The following is an 18,458-nucleotide window of genomic DNA, read 5'->3' as shown; positions in this document are numbered from 1 at the left end:
AAAGAAGGAAGAATGTCACCCAGAAGAACCATTTCTGCATTTTAAAAGATTTTCTACAATATTTTCCCGTGAATGACGTGCTAGATGCAAGCCCTTGATCTTCAAATCATTGTGGTCTTTTCAGTGATAAATGGCAGAGTTCTGCTATGCTTGTGTGTAAGCACGAGTATTCAGGTGTGGTGTTTGGCATTGCTGGAGTGACAGATTCCCTGCACTTTCAGAAAACACTTAAGTGTTCATTTAAATAATTATGCTGAATATACAGGTAGTCATATCTATTCTTTTTGAAGACCTTGACCATTTGAAGCATGATGCAGCACTGAGATTACATAAGCGTTACTATTGTCAGTGGGGCTTCCTTCATTTACAGTCGTGGTAGTTAGGTTTGGGTTTTCATTTGCCTTTTTTTTTTTTTTTTTGATTGAGATCCAGGATACAGCTTGTTTGCATTGTCGTATGCAAATAAGAATAATATTTAAAACATATAGTACTTTACATATTCAAAACACTGTGGAAACATTTGCAGTCATTCTCACAACACCCTTGTGAAGGAGGTAAATATTGTAGTTATTACTTTAATGCAGTTTTGCATGGGAGATAACATATTGCAGTACTGCCGATGCAAAACAAACATCAGACCTCCAAAACTGCGAGTGATCTGAAGCGACCTGACACATTTAACATTGTTTATATTAGTATCTTAGTTTTAGAGCTTTCAGAGATGACTTTTTCAAGTTTTCTTGACAGTGAGGAATACTAAAAACCTCTTCGCTTTTAATGAGCGATGAAATGATGTCACGTGTTTCCTGAGGCTAGAGCCCCTCAAAAAGCTAACAACATTTCACAAGTCTTACAAGCAGAGGCTGTATCCTGTGCCCCTGAACTTGGCAGAGATATTGACATTTGAAGTTGGAAGGATTTGTATAACACCTGTGTCTCATGGGTAGAGTTGACAAAATTTCAGGGGCTGGTCATGTTAAAAAACAGGTTTCATGATTTGCCATAGATTAATGGAAGAATCCTATTAAAACCGTGTACGGAGATTAAAATTTCTGGCAAAAATGAAAACAATAAGTGGTTATCATTCTACATGCCGCAGTGGTCTTTCCGTGTCTTTCGCTGGCCCTGGGCTGTCCGCCTGCTCGTCTGGTGCGTCAATCCGGGTGTCTGGGCATATTGAGTGAGGAGGTTGCAACCACACCTCTGGTGGTTCTTTATTTTTCTGTAGCTGACAAACCTGTCGATGTAAAGTTTCTTCAGGTAGAGAGGATGAGTCTTATTGGAATTAATGTGCTGATTGAGTGGGAATTACATTTATAAATGTGCAATACACAGTGTGATGTGGTGTTTATCGTCCCTGTGAAAAGGCATCTGGTGGCTGGAGTGGCAGCTCTTGAGCTCTGCAACTGCTTCTCAGGTTGAGCTACTCTGTGCCAGGTTTCCTCATTTTTAATGAAGAAAGGATAACCTCATTGTAGAAAATTACACTGAGATTCCTAGAAAAAGATGGGGACTTTTGGAGTGTTACCCATGCATTTATCTAACTGGATTTCCATTTCTACCAGGAAAGAATAAATGTAACAACAATCGGTCCATTTAGGCACTGCTGTCAGGAAGTGAGTGACCACAGAGGAAACCAGGTGTCCTGTAATCTGTGGTCCATAAGAACTCTTTATTAAAAAGAAAAAGGAAGATACTTATCCATGGTGTTACTCTCCTGTATTTATTGGGATTTGAGTGCATATATCTATTCATTGGTACTAATGAGCTTATCAGAGTCTTTAAAGTGTTTTCTAAATCAACTAGACAGAGCTGTCCTTGAGACAGCTTTTTTTTTTTTTTTTTTGAAATAGATGATTATATTTCTCTCTCTAAGGTATTTACGTGATCTCCAATACTGAGTACTGATCTTCAGTACACCTCCAGGAATATAGGTGGCACAGGGAGGAAATGACTGATCGGAAGAGTGGGGAATTGAGACTTGCTCTGATATCCTGAATCCTAAGCAAGTATCTATCCTGCTGCAGTTATTGCTGTCTCATAATATTCATGTGGCTATATTCAGAGGCAGATGGGCCTTCCCTCCTGTGCAACACTCTAAAAGTAATTTAAGCTTATGAAACAAAACAAGTGTTCCACAATTATTAAGTGTTTATAATTTACTTTTCATAATTCCACCCATCATAGGGAAGGATTTCAGCAGCTCTGCAGAATTGCAGCAGTTTGAAGGGTGCCACACTCTTAATATCAGTTTTAGCAGACTTAATCTTTTACTTCTCTAATACCTATCTGATTCTGTAAAGGCGAGGTGCACATTTCTGCAGATTTTGTTGATCGCTAAGATAAGTAAATGAAAAAAATTGTCTTATACCGCAAAGTCTTTCAGCTCCATCTACAGCAGAGAATGTAATTATGCCTGTGCCATTGATCGGGGGACTCCTCCCATTGCTACAGTCTGTATAGCATCGGGATTTAGAATTTAAACTATATTTAAGTAACACGTATTAGATAAAGGAAATCATGCAGTAACTGGATTGCCATTCTACTTTTAACTCTGCATGCTTGTTGAATAAGGGCCAAACTTACCCATTTCCTGGCATTTCCTTTATTGTAGGTTGAGGAGCAGCGAATATCTGTGTGTAGTTGGAGGTTTCTAGCACTTCACTGAATTCTCTGTTCCCTGTTGTCTCGTACAGACTGTCAACCATTTGTATTTCTGGGTTGGAACTAATCAGACCCATCTGGTCTTGCTGACAGTGCGAGCCAGGAGAATAGCTCTGTATCATGGTACAAGATCCTGGAACTTGGGACACGGAGAAATTTACTGCCTCGTCTAGTCCTGTTTTTTAAGAATAGTGCTGTAATGCAGCTTATTTTCTCCTTTGTTTTTTTTAATCAAAGAAAGCAATTATCTGTCAGAACACAAATATACAAATACTAAGCAATCCATAGATTAAAACATTTCCTTCTTGCTTAACCTGTAAGTAGTTCTTTGCATTTGTACTGGATGGAGAATTTTGCGCTGGAATGAGTCTTTCAGCCAGCAAAAAAATTAGAAACCAGACAAAGAATAATGATTGTCTTTTCAGTGTTTCTTAATATCAGCTTGTAAATGAAGGTTGGTAGTGTAAGAGCTCCTGTTGTCTAGCCTGTGTTGGAAAGAGCATCCAGGCAGCTCTTACGTTTCTAAAAGAATGCCAAATCAAAGGCAATGTGAGGTGCTAATGCTGCATATTGTATGAAGTGTGCGTACCTGTGAGTATTTGAATTATGTGTTCATTGTACGGTAGGGAGAGAATTCAAGGCAAATCAAAGTTTGTGCTGATTTTGGGACCGGGGGAGGGGTTGGGGAGGATTATCTGAATAATTCTATTACTCACCTTTCTGTTGGAAAATTAAAGTGGATAGTGCAAAGAGCACCACTGAGAGAGATAAATGAGCTGCTTCATTTCAGAATGAACTCTCGTCTCAGAAAACTGTTGATATTATGTGCCTAAATTCCTTATGTACTTAGTAGAGTTATCTACATAAAATATCCCTTAAATTCAAGAATGACTTCCATCAGCCCTGTAATGATATCAGAGGATGATTGTGCTCCCATTTTATTTCAGTGGGTGTACACAAATACTCCTATTGTATAAGATTATTAAATCGCAAAGGGCATGTTTTGTGATTATTTAGGATGGATTCCATTTCAGTGGCTCCAAACCTTGCAACCTTGTTCAGAGCAGTAAAATAAAGCTATAAGATGAAGAGAGACATCGTTGTCCGTTGAGTGAACATACTGAACAAGAAGGGAATCTGTAATTGAACTACCAGCACCTTTGCCAATGTAGTATGAGAGGTACATAATTTGATATAGCCAGTTACCTGCCTTCTCACAAATCGTGAGGCAGAAATGCTGTGCTGGAGGTGTGCTGGAGGACTTAGGGACTGTACATAAAAACGTGGGAGCCAGATCATGCTTTGCGGGATCCAGAGGTGCATTTGTGTCCCTACTCCCTGCCAGGCAGTTCAGAAGTAGTTCTAGTACCAGTGGATTTAGTTTGGCAACATTAGCACTTTTTAATGATAAGCCTGAAAAAAGTGGAAGTTAAAAAGTCCAAAATCTCAGTCTCCAACAGACAGAAAAACTAACCTGACTGCAAAGGGGAAGGAAAGGCAGAGGAAGCAGGGAATGAAACTCAGCAGAAACCTCAAGGTATCGTGCTGCACGGTAAAATTTGGAGGCAGAAAGTGTAAATGAGGGAGAGCATAGTTTGCTAATCTGGCATGGAAATAAGAAACAAGAGCACCAGTCACAGCTACAAAACTACCTTACAAGGAGTTTCTCAGCCTTTCTGCTCCTACCCCAAAATCTGTTAGGGAATGTGAAGAATATTTGTTCATGCTGTAGGAAGGGGTGAAAAGAAGGTGTTATATGGGTGAACAGCAGCCCTGGTGGAAACAGGGCGCTGAAGGAAGAGCTAAGGTTTTTGCAAAAGCTTTTTGGCAAGAATGCATCTCTGAAGATTTTCTGTGGATGTGAATATCCCATTTTCCTCATCCTAGAGAGGAAAAGGTACTAGAGAGAAAACCTCAAACTACTCTTGAGCATCTCGCAGGGTTTTCACTGGTTTTTTTTGAGTCCTGTCTCAAATAAGCTCCTACTCGAGTCAATAGAAATTTACTTTAGTCCTAACGCTATAAAAACCAAGTAAGCACTTTAAGATTTGCCCCATTGATTTTGCCAAGTTTTGGTTGAGTGAGAACTTAATAAAGATTTTGGATTGTGAAGATAAAGAACTGACTTTTGACATCCTGATTCAATTTCTAGCCAGTCATTTTACGGATTAACTCCCATTGAGTTCAGCAGGAGCGTGTCAGTGCAAGGGCTGAGTCAGGATCCAGCCCTCGGTACACTGCCAAGACTTGATGTCTGCTTCCTTTAATCTGCCCATCGAGCGAGGATTTCAAAACTTCAGGGAAGAAACAACCACAGTTTCTGTGATGAGTTCGATCATGGGGCAGGGATCATGCTGGCTCTGGGCCACAGAAGGTTAAAAGGAGCCAAGGCAGAGGGAGGGATGGGGAGGACATTTGGTTCCTAGAGGAGAAAGGAGATTTTCTGGGCCACAGGACAACCCAAGTGTATCAGCAGAGGAGAGCAGCAAAGTAGTTGCTGCAGTTGCGGGCGTGACAGTTAGCCAGTGTTGGATTAAATCCCAATGTGTAGAAGGAAAAGGGCTGTGTGGCGGTTGTGCCTGTGTAGGCGGTGAGCAAAAGGTACCAGGAAGGTGAGTTGAGTGCCTCGCCGTGGTGAAGAGCATTCACCACACTGATCTGCACCACCAGCTGCAAAAATGGGTCCACATTTGGAGACCAGTGGGCTGAGAACATTTAATTTCTCGACAACCCAAGCTAAGCATTGAACCTCAAAGGGATTCAGGAGCCCAATGGTTTTTTATGTATTATTGGAGGCTACTTGTCTGAGTGGAGCTCCTGTGGTGGGGGGCATTGGTACCTGGGAATTGCCCATGGGGCAGCTGGCTGCTACAGCTCTCCTGCTTCAGAGATGTCATCTCTGTGCCAGGCAAAGGTGCTTACTCCCTCCTAGCAATGCATCCCTCCACACCCCTATATTGCACAATACAGACACTTCAAAAGTCCCAGTCAGCCTCCTCCAAAAGAGGGGAGCAGCAAGGAAGCAGCCACTCATGCTGTAAATCTCCCTTCTTCCTTCAAAGGCAGAAATCAGACTGTTTTCATACGGCTTCCCGAGTTGCTGTCATCATTATTCTTCCTTTTCTATTCTTTGCTTTCATGTCCTTTTAAAATTGCTTATGTCTACCCATTTGAACACATTCTTGATGCATCTAGGATATTTCCTGGAAGATGCCCATCTGAGTTTGGTGGGATATTATGTAGCATTTGTACAAGTTCTTATATATAGAAAATACATTTGGGAAGAGTGGAAGATCTCTAATTTTGAGGGAGGGTGCTTTTCTTTAAAAGCAAGACTGCTTGGCTTATGGTAGAGACTAATCACCCAGCAAGATTTTGTTTAGAAACACTAATTTTATTTTTTGAGTTACATAAGCACGACATAGTCTCTTAAACATTTTAAATCAATTTTCTTTGCGCTCTCAGAATTCAAAAACCACAAAATGGATTTCTTTCAAGTTTCTTGTAAGCCAAGGTGCAGCCCAGAGGGATTTTTTTTTGTGGCTTAGGATAGGGTTTTGTAATGAAAAGCCTGACAGATCCTTTACTATACCGTCACTAGGTACAGTACTCTAATATAGTATCTTGAACAGAATAAAGGGAGCATTTTAAAAGTATTAGTTGAAATCTCTGTTAGTTTGGTTTGACCCAATGTTAAGAGAATACACCTTCTTTTGTTTCCATGGTTCAGTCGAGTGAGAGCATAAGTAGCAACACTGTGATATAGGGAGCTTTGGCCTTTGAAATGGTTAAATATCTCAGTACTTTATTCCTTACAAGAGTTGATTCCTTTTGAAAACACAGCTCCTCTGTCAGCTTCCCAAAATAACAAAAATGTGCTGAATTTTTTTGTGTAACATAACCCTTCTTCTCAATTTCTTCCTTAAAAAAAAAAAAAAAGGCGGGGGGGGAATAGCTTTTCCTTCCGTCTGTTTTAAATCCTGGCAGTCATTTGCTCGCTGCCACTCAGGACGTGTGGCCCCGCAGCATGGCCATTCAAAAACAGGGTATAAAAAGTACGTTGTACACCTTGCTAACACGAGACTTGGGCTGGCACAGCAGCATGGAGTCCCACTTCTACAGGAGGTATTCACAGCCTGCAAAACTCCGATGTTCATTTGCTCAACTTTTGCTTTGACTTGTTTTCACCTCCACCCGTGTGTGATTGCTGCTTTGTTGTACATGTTGGATTACTGAAGGATTTTCTCGTTATGAGAAAATTTGTTTACATATATGTGCATTATATGCATTCTAGTTGTATGCATTGGCACACACGTATATATATAAATATTATATATGTGTGTATTTATGTACCTTTGTATTATGTGTCTAGCACTGGCCATTGGCAAAGATAAGATGTAATTCATAGCAGGACCTTCGATCTGATCCAGTGTATTAAATCTTACGGGACATAAAGCTTGATAAGATTTGTGAGAGCCCTGATTACTTAGGTAAGAAAGATGGCCAGAGTTGGATTAGTAGAGACTATAAACCTTCATTCGTTGGAACAAGCTCTAATTAAGGGAGTAATGAGCAACATCCTTGTTCTGATAATATTTCGTAGCTGACTGCTGAGAGGTTGTTAGAAGGGCTCTGCAGCGTGGGGATGGACTGCAACTGGGGAGGAGGTTCTAGACCATTGGCCTCATCTCAAATGGCAATTTCTATCTTACAGTTCACATGATACACTCAAATATAAACTGCATTAATATTACTATAGAATAACTTGATGCAGAGTTATTTCAGCTTTACCAAACCCAGAATCTAGTCCGTACTCGGTGGAACAGGAGCACGTGTGCAAAATACTGTACACCATATCCTTTGTGTCACAGGTATGTTACAGCCATTGGGCACCAAAGTGGTTAAATGTGCACTGAATTGATCTTTAAATTTTTATGGGTGCTGTAAAAAGTAGGGCCCTTTTTCCATGTTTCTGCTAGGATAGTTGTATACCATGGATGTCTGATCCCTGTTGCACATCCACATTGACTTTGAAAGTGGAAGCTATTATATTATGTAACCTTGTCTTGAAGGCAAATATTAGCTAATTTAACCAGATATAATCTACCCCCAAACGTCTACACTACTCACCATTGAAGCAGTGCTTTTAAAAGGTTTCTTAAAATAAGCACAAATTTTACATTGTATGTTTAGCTTAGAGTGAAATAACTAGTATTTAACTGGAGCATTGGTTTCCCTGTGCCATGTGCTGCTGATTTACTGAAGCTGGACAAAGTAATTCCCATCAGCATGGATTGAGAATGTCCAGGTTTTGCCTTTCAATTAATTATGAAACAATCTGTTGTCAGCATTCCCAACAGATAGTGAGACTTTGCCATTCAGAGTTAATGTGGATGAATGTGGATGTACTGAGGCACTGGGAAGAAAGGCTGTAATGAAATTCAGACTGAACTGAACTGGAGAAAAAAGGGCAGAGAGGAGAAGAAAAGAATGAGCACATTGAGATCCTGGACAAATATAGAGGGGCCGATGAATCGTTCAATTCAAGCAGGCAGCATGGCTGCTGAGCTCGGGGGGACTTGGCATGAGGAGCGAATAACGCAACATCTCTCGGTGAGCAAAGTCCATCTGGGCCCCATAAATGAGCTGGGCTGGGGGGGATGGCAGTGGTGGAAACGGAAAACTGAGAGCTGCTTTCCTGAGCTCTTTTCACCAAGATACTGGTGTCTTCACACATTCATCAGCTTCCAGGTGCTCATCTGCGATAAGGATATAGTAGCAGCAGCAAAAACTTTCAAACCAGATAATGTTCACGTAGCTCCATCATCATAATATCTCTTCCATTAATGTTTATTTCTAACTACTACTCCCTCAGAGTGCATCGAGGAATGTTACCTGAATGCAGATCAGTGAAAAGATCCATTGATGTTGATTGCTGATGTGCTTAAATGTGTAAGACCCAGTAAGCTGCTGTGTTTCACATGGGCATGCTTGTCCCTACAGTATGCATGCGTGTATGTTCCTCCCTGCCTGTAGTTACGCAGACGTGTGGACACGTTTAGTGTTCATCCAGCTGTCTAAAGGGATTCAGTTCCCCAAGGATGCAGGCAGGTGCCTGGTGGGATTTGCAAAATGCCAAAACCAGGTGGCTCCCTACCATCCGGTGAAATGAGTTTGATCGGGTACATAATTCACTCATTACAAGGCACTGGGCTGAATCTTTTGGTCAGCAAAATGCTCTTTGAAAATCTGACCCTAAAAACTCACCTAAAATATGACTTAATTGCACGTAGGAAATTTCAAAGATTTAGCTTGTGCTATGTGCACTGCATGACACAGATACTGCATGAGTTTGCTTTTTGATGATATTTTTCCCTCAGTAACTTTAGAAGTAATTTTCCTTCTGTATTTTTAATGCCACAGGGTTTGTGCCTGCTGAGAAATTAGCAGAAAGCCATGCAGTCCATCCATCATTGTTGGTGTTTTTGTTGTGGTTTTTTTTCTCCTCACATTGTATATTGAAACCCATAATTAAGACTAATCTTTTAAATGCCTTTGTAGAAGAGGAACACAGCAGGCACAGAATGGACTTTTTATTAAAATTAACAAAAGAAATGAAATTTGTACATAACATATAATTGCTGAGCATAGACTTAATAATTAAAATTACTTCTGTAAGCCTGTGCTTATGGATATTGAGTAAATAAAATTGCTATTTGCTGGTAGATCGATACTTCTGTTCACAACAAAAATTTATAATTTAGGATAAACAGTTCTTCCATTATAGGCTATGAAATTCAGTGGAATATGTCCAGCATGTTAACAGCAACAGAAACAATTAAGAATCACCAGCAGTTGTCAAGAACTGTATCTTTATAGTTATACCTGGGCAGAAGAAATTCTCAAGTAGAGGATACTAATCAAATACTAAGGTGTATTAGCAGTGTTACTGTTTATAGTGGCCACCTTTGGGGACTTAGATACACCCTTTTTTTAAGCATGGGCTTATCTGCTGTCCTGGATCTGACTAGTGACCTGTGCTGAATGAATCAGAGCACATGCCAGTGCATTTTATAACTGTGAAAATGATGCTCTTTACGGTTATCAAGGGAATGATGCTATAAATAAGCATTGATTTGGGGGTTTTTAGCCTCTCCAATCTAACATTTAACAGTCCAGTTTTTCATAACCCATAACACTGCTTTGGGTTCTTATTGATATTGATCATTGCAGATTGTGTATTAATATTCTGGAAGAATTAAAAAATATTTTTATCCCTCTTTTGTCTATAGCTTTACTTAAAAATCAACTCCAGATTTTAATCTCCTTAAGAAGACATGAATGTTCAAAAGAGGGATTGGGTGATTTCTCTCATGGGTGGTACAAGTTGATTATCTTGCTGATTGCCATTTCTCCCTCTTAAATGGTTTTAGTGACTACCTAGGAGCTGGAATGTCCCAGATGTAGCTTCTTAGCAGATGATGAATGCCTTTTATAACATGCCCTTCGTAGGGGCTTAGACAGTCTGGAAGGATTCACAATAATACCTCAAGATTACTCTGAGCACACATACACGAGAGCAGACCAGCTTATGTTTATTCATCTTTCATGAAGCATGTGTAGCCAAGGAGAGCAAGGTTGCTTTATGATTCATTGGGGTCATTTAACATCAAACATGTCCGAGACCTTTGAGTGTGTAATGTTAAGGCTGTGCTGCTACTATGTGCAAAGGTCACATTTTTACCTGGCACAGTCTGCTGTCATGTGTCATTTTTCCCTTTTTTCCCCTTCACCGTCTCTTTTTTTCTTTTTTTTTTTTTTTCCTTCCCCTCTGAATCCTCCAAGATTATACTAGTTTACAACGAGCTTTATTTTTGAATGGAAAAGGTAATGCTGACAGAGGGGTAACTTGAAGAGGAACAATTGCTCTAAGCAATCACAGAATCATAGAATGGTTTGGGTTGGAAGGGACTTTTAAAGATCATCTAGTTCCAACCCCCCTGCCCTGGGCAGGGACACCTTCCACTAGAGCAGGTTGCTCAAAGCCCCATCCAGCCTGGCCTTGAACAATTCCAGGGATGGGGCAGCCACAGCCTCTCTGGGCAACCTCTTCCAGAGCCTCACCACCCTCACAGCAAAGAACTTCCTCCTCACATCTAGTCTAAATCCACCCTCTTTCAGTTTAAAGCCATTACCCCTTGCCCTATGTCTACATGCCCTTGTAAAAAGTCCCTCTCCAGCTTTCCTGCAGCCCCCTTTGGGTACTGGCAGGCTGCTGGAAGGTCTCCCCGGAGCCTTCTCTTCTCCAGGCTGAACAACCCCAACTCTCTCAGCCTGCCTTCACAGGAGAGGTGCTCCAGCCCTCTGATCATCCTGGTGTGCCTCCTCTGGACTCGCTCCAACAGGTCCATGTCCTTCTCATGGTGGGGGCCCCAGAGCTGAACGCAGTACTCCAACGAGAGTGGAGGAGAGGGGGAGAATCCCCTCCCTCGACCTGCTGGTCACGCTTCTCTTGATGCAGCCCAGGATACGGTTGGCTTTCTGGGCTGCAAGCGCACACTGCCGGGTCATGTTGAGCTTCTCGTCAACCAACAGCCCCAAGTCCTTCTCCTCAGGGCTGCTCTCAATCCACTCATTGCCCAGCCTGTATTTGTGCTTGGGATTGCCCTGACCCATGTGCAGGACCTTGCACCTGGCCTTGTTGAACTTCACGAGGTTCGCACAGGCCTCTCAAGCCTGACAAGGTCCCTCTGGATGGCATCTCTTCCCTCCAGCGTGTCGACCGCTCCACACAGCTTGGTGTCGTCGGCAAACTTGCTGAGGGTGCGCTCAGTCCCACTGTCCATCTGTGCACATCTGTCCCGCTGCGCGCTCAATCCCACTGTCCATGTTGCTAACAAAGGTGTTAAACAGCGCCTCAATCCTATTAAGGTTGTGGTTATTACAGGAAAGTGACTTTAACCCCGCAAGTAGGTGTAATGGAGTTGCAACCTTGAAAATTGCTTTCTTGAGGTGTGCTGCTGCAGTTTCAGCAAGGGGTTTTAGTTCACGTTGCATTGTTCTTTTTGCTCAGTGACATGGCTTTGGAAAATGCAGGCATCTGCAGGACACTGCATAACTTTTGACACAGGGATTTTCATTCAGGAAAGCTTGGAAACATTTGTCAGACTTTTATGATATGATCAAGTCCTGTTGATACCTTGGTCCTATGCTACTATGTGCAAAGGTCACATTTTTACCTGGCACAGTCTGCTTAATAAGAGTTAAGGTCTGGCACAAATGTTGTCTTGTATAGGAATGAGCCTGCCCATGTGTCAAAATTTTCCTGAAAGAGAGAGGAGGAGAAGAAAGGAAGAATATGGCCAATAATTGCAGTTATATTAACAAAATTACTAAAATGAAGCACGTTGTTAGCATCCCCTCTGGATTGGGCCACTGTGCACAGTGATTTGGAGATCAAGCCTCAAGAATTATACTGAAGCTCTGTAGAGACGCTAAGGGCTAATTGCTGCGGTCGGGCTATAGATTGGGAAAGATCCAGTTGCGAGGATATCTCAACTACCTTTTTCTACAGCATTTACAGTAGGGTACCCTTGGGTTTGCTGGGATAAAACCCCAGAGTTAGGGAAGTTACAATTACTGCTTTACAAGTCTTGTCATCTCTTGAAGAATAAATACGTGAAATGGAACTTCTTGCTTGAGTGTGTCTTTTATCTTCCTGGAGTGAATATCTGCCATGGCGTTTACTTGTTCTGCAATATTGTCTGGGAAGATTTTCCTTTCTTATGTATTCTTGATATTTTCTTTTCTCTTCTAAAAAAACAGTAAAATGCAAGCAAACAAAAAAGAAGGCATCTCAGCCCTGACCTCCTTCCCATACCAACGCATTGAAAGGCTTTAATGAAAATAACTTTTGGCAGCTGTGTTTGAGTGACCAATGTGGAATGGGATGTGACATCAGAGCATAAACAAAATGTATAAATGTATGCAGGACGCAATACTACAGCTGAAATAAAAGATTCAGATGCCTCTTCTTTTTGACACGTTGCATTGTAAGGTCACAAACGGACCTGAAGATGCAACTTGAGGAATGAAAACGTCTAGGTTGATGTAAACTGGTTTTAACCCTCTCAGTATTTCCAGATAAATAGCGTTAACTTGGAGGGGACACATTCTCACTTTACATTCAGCCCCTCTGCTTCCTGTAGAGTATTTTAAATCTTAGGGGCCTGAGCCAGCCACAAATTAGGGAATAATGGTGATATCAGCAAGGTTGTTTCATGGTGCTGGTCTCTTAAAATTAAAGGAACTCTTGGTGAGTCACCAGCAGCTTTTCTTTTTTTTTTTTTTTTTTTTTTTCTTCCTTGCCAGCTTTTCATTGTATTCATTTTAAAATTCTTCAGTGAAAATTGGCATGGTAAGATCAAAATCAGTACTGTGAAAAAAGCAAGTTTTTACAGTTCAGTCCTTTTTTTTCATGTACCTGGTAAGAAAAGATGTCATTAGGAGGACTGGCAATTTTCACCTCAAATGAAATGTCAGATCTAATATTTCATATGAGTATCTATGTCTTTGTTAAGGTCTCATTATCTCGTGAACATGTGGACCAAGTCCAAAAGAATTACATCTTTAATATTTGTCTATCAGTCTTATGTCCTTTCTGCTTCTAACAGAGTTGAGACAGGGAGGGTTTGTTAGTGCAGGGGTTACTTCATTAGTTTGATTCGGCATGTCTTGGATTCACAGTGCTTTCAAGAGACATCATGAAATAAATTCAGAATGTGTTATGAGGATGCCCACAGAGCAAATAACATGGGCAAATTACCTCACTGCTAAAGGGAAAATAAAAATCACATATCTACTGCAGACAATATGACAAAATAGAGCAGAATGCAGGGGGGAGGTTTCCTGTAAATACTGCACGTTCATATTCATGTGTTTTACATTAAAGCAGTAGAACTCATGTACAACTGCACTTATTAAAATAAAACATTTCTAAGAAACAAAACAAATAGCTAAGTACTGTGGAAGCAAGCTGAAGCCTTTAAAGCACTGCTTCCTAAAAGAATAATCTTATGTAACTTAGGGTGGCTTTTAATTATCTGCACAACTCTAGCAAGCCGAGCAGTGATGAACTTGGTAATATATGGCACTATTTAAGTTTTAAGTGTTACACATTTGGCAGCAACAGTGTTTTAAGTAAGAGGGCACCTTTGTGAATTTTACTACATGTAATTAATTTGGAAATTCTCCTATGCACTTGTAGCTGTTTTGAAAACGTATCCATGTGGATTAGTGTTGTATGCAGTGGGTGTTAGCTTGGAAAGAGCAGCTCCCAAAATCAGTTGGTTTGACTAACATGTATAAGTGTGCACGTGTGTGTATTTTGAAAGGAATTCATGAAATCGTCGTTTCTGGAAGGATGGATTTGGGTATCCATAGCTTAGAGAAACTGATAGTGAGTTTGAAGTTTGAGAAATGCTATCCTGTAATGATAAGACTGTAATATTTTATTACGGGTCTGACAAATTCAAAGTGTAATGAGGTTTATAGAGATGTTACTGTTGACTTCAGCAGCAGCAAGATTGGGTCTTCAGAAGTTTATGTGGGAACAATCTCTCTGGATAGCTCTTTTACAAACATGAGTAGATCATTTAGACTCATGGGGCATGTTTATTATTTGCATATAAGTAATTAATATTCAAGCATAAGGGAATTTATTCCTCTTACTTGTTTGCCTTAAAGGAACTGACCTTTTTTCTGTCCAAAATACTCCATTCCCACATGTTCTGGCGAAAGTTACACATGCAGTGCAGTAGGCTAGAGGGGCTTCATCTGACAAAGGGAATGTTTTTTGACAGGATGCAACTTGTCCATTTAGGCCAATTAGACATGTTATTTCCTGCCTAAACAGATTCATTTGAGGAGTTTGGAATGCAAGTTAGATACGGGCCTTATTAATTATAGATGAGTAAACATACAATTCTAGCTGAAATTGTGTTCCCATTCCTTTGGTTATTTTATGATTGAAATAAACTCCCAACCAAAGTAGGACATAATTATCTATAGCAAGGTTGCCTCTTCCTATTGCAAACACTAAGCATTCATATATTAGAAAGCATTTATTTAAACATTCAATTAAAACTAGGCATCATTGTACTGTAAATAATGTTAAAATTGACAGAAAATGGAAAGTGTTTAACTACATGGAAACTATGAAGGATGACGTTCGGGGCAAAAATTTCATTTGGGGCCTTGCTTTGGAAAGGAGCATTTTTATATATATCTTCTAAGTGACAAAATCTCAAGAGGAAGAACATCAGGCACCCCAACTGCTTGGTGTTTTTAAAAAGCTCTCCAAAGACTTGATTCCTTAGAATTCAAGTGTTAAAGTACTGCACTCATTAGTATAGGGATTAGTTATGTGTGAGCTAGCATGTATACACATACTGTAATGAGGGTTTTTATTTGATCTTTTATATATTTGATGAAAGTAGTGTGAGGAAAAGAGCCATCTCAAAAAAATACTCCACTTCTCCTGTGATTGCTCCTCTGACGGTGCTTACAGGGCTTTTCTGAAGCTTCTGCTACTGCTGGGGGCAGCGATGGCCAGTGGTGAGATCTTACAGGCATGCAGACCCACTTCTGCAAGTGTGTGAGATGGGGCTGACAGCAATATTCCTCCTCACGTTCCCAGTGGGATTCTTGTTTCTTCCTCTTTCTCACCAGGGAGAAAGGAAGAACCAGTAATTCCTTTGCAACGGAGTCCCTAACATCTATCTGATGGGGTGGGTGCCACCCACTTGGGAGTGAGTGTCTCTCATTTGCTTTTGTAGACTGAATATTCCTGGGAGAAAATTTGCTGAAATGACTTTACAGTTTTGCTGTTAGCACTAGGAAGGGCTGTCCCACTAAACGCAAGAGACTGCTCTGGATTTTTACTTCTGTCTTCTATGCTTTGGGTTTGTATAAAATCGTTCTGGTAAGGTGCCATTCTGCTCTTTTCTTCTTTATATAAGGAGGGGAGCAAAAAGTCAGTGTTGACCCAGGCTCAAAATGTGTACCTATGCCTCAACACTGCCTCCACGTCTGCTGAAAACTACATATTTGCAAAACCTCACTTTGCAGGTGCAAAATAAAAATAATCTGCTAACATTTTGACATTTTTGGAAATCCTTTAAATAGCCTCACACCTACATGCCCCAGAATTTTCTCCTGGATTAGTATGACACACGTTTTTTGCTGCTGTTTATGCTTATTTTTGGGTTCCTTCATAGGTCAGTGTAAGTACATGTGCGAATACAGGTGCAGGTGTGTGCATGCTGATGCTGAAGAGTAAAAATCCATCCCTTCTCCAGAATAAACTCTTGCGTTTCCTGCAGACCACATTTGAATTTCTTACAAAACATAATGGGACCTCGCACTTCTGGAAGCCAGTACATACCACCTACTTGGCTTTTTGTTATAGTCTGAGGGAAATATTAGCAAAATCATATTTCATGAGGTGAAGAAAAGCCTGTGACATCCTGACACCCACGTACCAGGAGAAAAAGAACCATTAGACTAGATCTGTAATTTTATCCTCCTAAAAAAAAAAAAAAAAGGGAGGGGACGACACACCTCCACCACCCTTCTTTCCAATGTATTTTGTGGTTTTATATTCAGTGTAATTGGGAGAGAAATTTATCTTTTGCCCTATTTGGTGGCAATGTGCCAGTGACATAAGTGGTATCAAAATGTGGCCCGTGATTTAGGTTATCCACATTTCCACAAGTTGCATGTGGGAAGAATATGCCTTATTGTATAATAATCACAGACTCTCTATGCAGATGTAACATTGTCATTCTTGCAGGCATATCTTTTGTTCTGTAATACACAGTGGAATGGGAGATACAATTTAATGTGAATTACCTACAAATTGTATACTGTGCCAGGAAGTAGCTCTTTGCAGTACCTAGTACGAATTTTCTCTCACTGACAAACTGAACAATGTGTCTTCTCTGAAATATTAAAAAAAAAAAAAAAATCTGATGCAGTAGTGTACAGTTAAATTGTGAGGTGGCAAAATATATTAGACAATTTCTCTATCTTTCTTCCTCCCTCCCTGTGTTTTTATATATATATATATGCTTCTAATGTTAATTTGACATAATTAGTAAATAGGCACCTCAGTATCTCTTAAAATTTGGGTGCGAATGCCCCTAAATGGAGAAGATCCATTTGCAAATGTTACTTAACTGCTGGCTGTCAGATATCAGGCATACAGTGCAGGGTCTTGGCAAAAGGACTGTTTGCCCATGAATATACAGGAGCTGACTTCTCAGTATACATGGCAATGCATGCATGAAAGGATTGAATCCATTAAAATTGAAACAATAGTTACCTAAAAAGAGGCAGGTTATTCTTCCATTAAAGCATATGGTGAACTTGTAAATTTTGGAAGGCTGGGTGAAAGAATGGACTTTAATATAATCAGATTTGTCATCTTGTCCCTACTGCAGTATGAAAGAATTACTGGAGCTGAAAGTGTTCGTGTCATAGGTACACACCGGCTGCAAAATGGCTTTCAATGCTGCTGTTTCCCCCAGGCTGTCTCCTGTAAATGGCTGGTGTGCTCGTAGCTGCAGCTTGTTCTTCACTCGATCTTGGATCCACCAAGAGCAAGAGCTGGGTCTGCTGTCCTGGTGGTAGGGCATGGATTTGGGGACATGAGCGCATACAGCTGAATTGCTGTTAATGCTCTGCCCGTTCTTTCTGTTGCACAAATGGGGAAAAGGTTAATGCGGGTCTCCCGGGATCTCTGTTAATGTGTGTTATGTGAAGTCATACATAATGCACAGACATGGCATTGGAAAGTCAAGAGTTTGAAGGGGTGTATCTAAAGACCAAGTTCAGCAGTGCCAAGGCATCGTGTAGCTGTGTGACCAGCGGCCACATTGAAAAACTCATTTTGGATGGGCTAAAACTGGTGTCACAGCGTGCAGGTTCATGAACCTGCCAGGGCAAGAGTAGAGTTCAAAACTGAGCTCTTGCAGGTTAGTTAAATGTGCTGCTGCCCCTGCATTTAACGCTGCTGCCTTGGGTGCAGCACTTCATGTGTCCAGATGTTATCTGGAGACTACCAAAACATTGCTGACGAAGGGGGAGTACAAAATGGAGATTTTCAAATCATTACCCATCAAACCTGAAACGAATTTCATGGGCCAAGGAAAAGCCTTCGGGGCTTTTTCTGAATTTCTAAGGCTAGCTGCAAACAATGACAGTGTTAACTCAAAAAAGGTCACAATAATATTTTATAATAGCAAGTCTTAGGTAGCCTAAATGCAAGGGTTGGAGCCAGCTCTCCCCATAAATAATATATACAAACCGAAAACCAGGGGAGACAAGAGGTCTGTGTTATTCCTGCTAACATGCAGCCGTATCATTTTAATGGAAAAAAATACATATAGAGCGTACAGAAAATGTTGAATACTTTTTTGAGCTGCTCTTGAGAAACTCGGTGTCTTTGTATAAAGATGGGAATGACAGCTCATAGTACATTAAAGTGAATAGAGTTCCCAAGTCATTCAGCAGTGGCAGAAATTCACTTAATCTCAGTTTGATATAAGGCAATTTTTTTTTTCTTCCCACCAGACTGATTGTCTGAGTATGTATGTGCGCTCTTGCTCTCTCTGCTTCCCTCCCCTGCTCGGGTGGGGTGTTTGTGTGTGCACAGACACCATTTCTGACAGTGGGGATGCTAAGAAATCTTACAGTTCATTTCACTGGTACTATTCAAATTTACACATTTAAAA

The 18,458-nt window shown here is 40.6% G+C and overlaps 1 protein-coding gene and 1 long non-coding RNA gene across 2 annotated transcripts in view; both read left to right on the top strand.

The window, feature by feature from the left end:
- Positions 1-9,942, top strand: part of LOC138689324 (uncharacterized) — a 51,473-nt gene extending 41,531 nt beyond the window's left edge. Inside the window, exon 2 of the long non-coding RNA XR_011328196.1 lies at positions 9,088-9,942. This is a non-coding gene — a long non-coding RNA (uncharacterized lncRNA). The remainder of the gene's footprint in view (positions 1-9,087) is intronic.
- CDH4 (cadherin 4) overlaps positions 1-18,458 on the top strand; it is a 468,099-nt gene that overhangs the window by 215,553 nt on the left and 234,088 nt on the right. The window lies entirely within an intron of this gene.

This window comes from Haliaeetus albicilla, chromosome 2 (assembly GCF_947461875.1).
Source record: "Haliaeetus albicilla chromosome 2, bHalAlb1.1, whole genome shotgun sequence".
In the NCBI taxonomy this organism is placed as follows: Eukaryota; Metazoa; Chordata; class Aves; order Accipitriformes; family Accipitridae; genus Haliaeetus; species Haliaeetus albicilla.
Note: the sequence above shows the minus strand (reverse complement) of the source record. Positions and strands in the feature narration are given on the sequence as shown.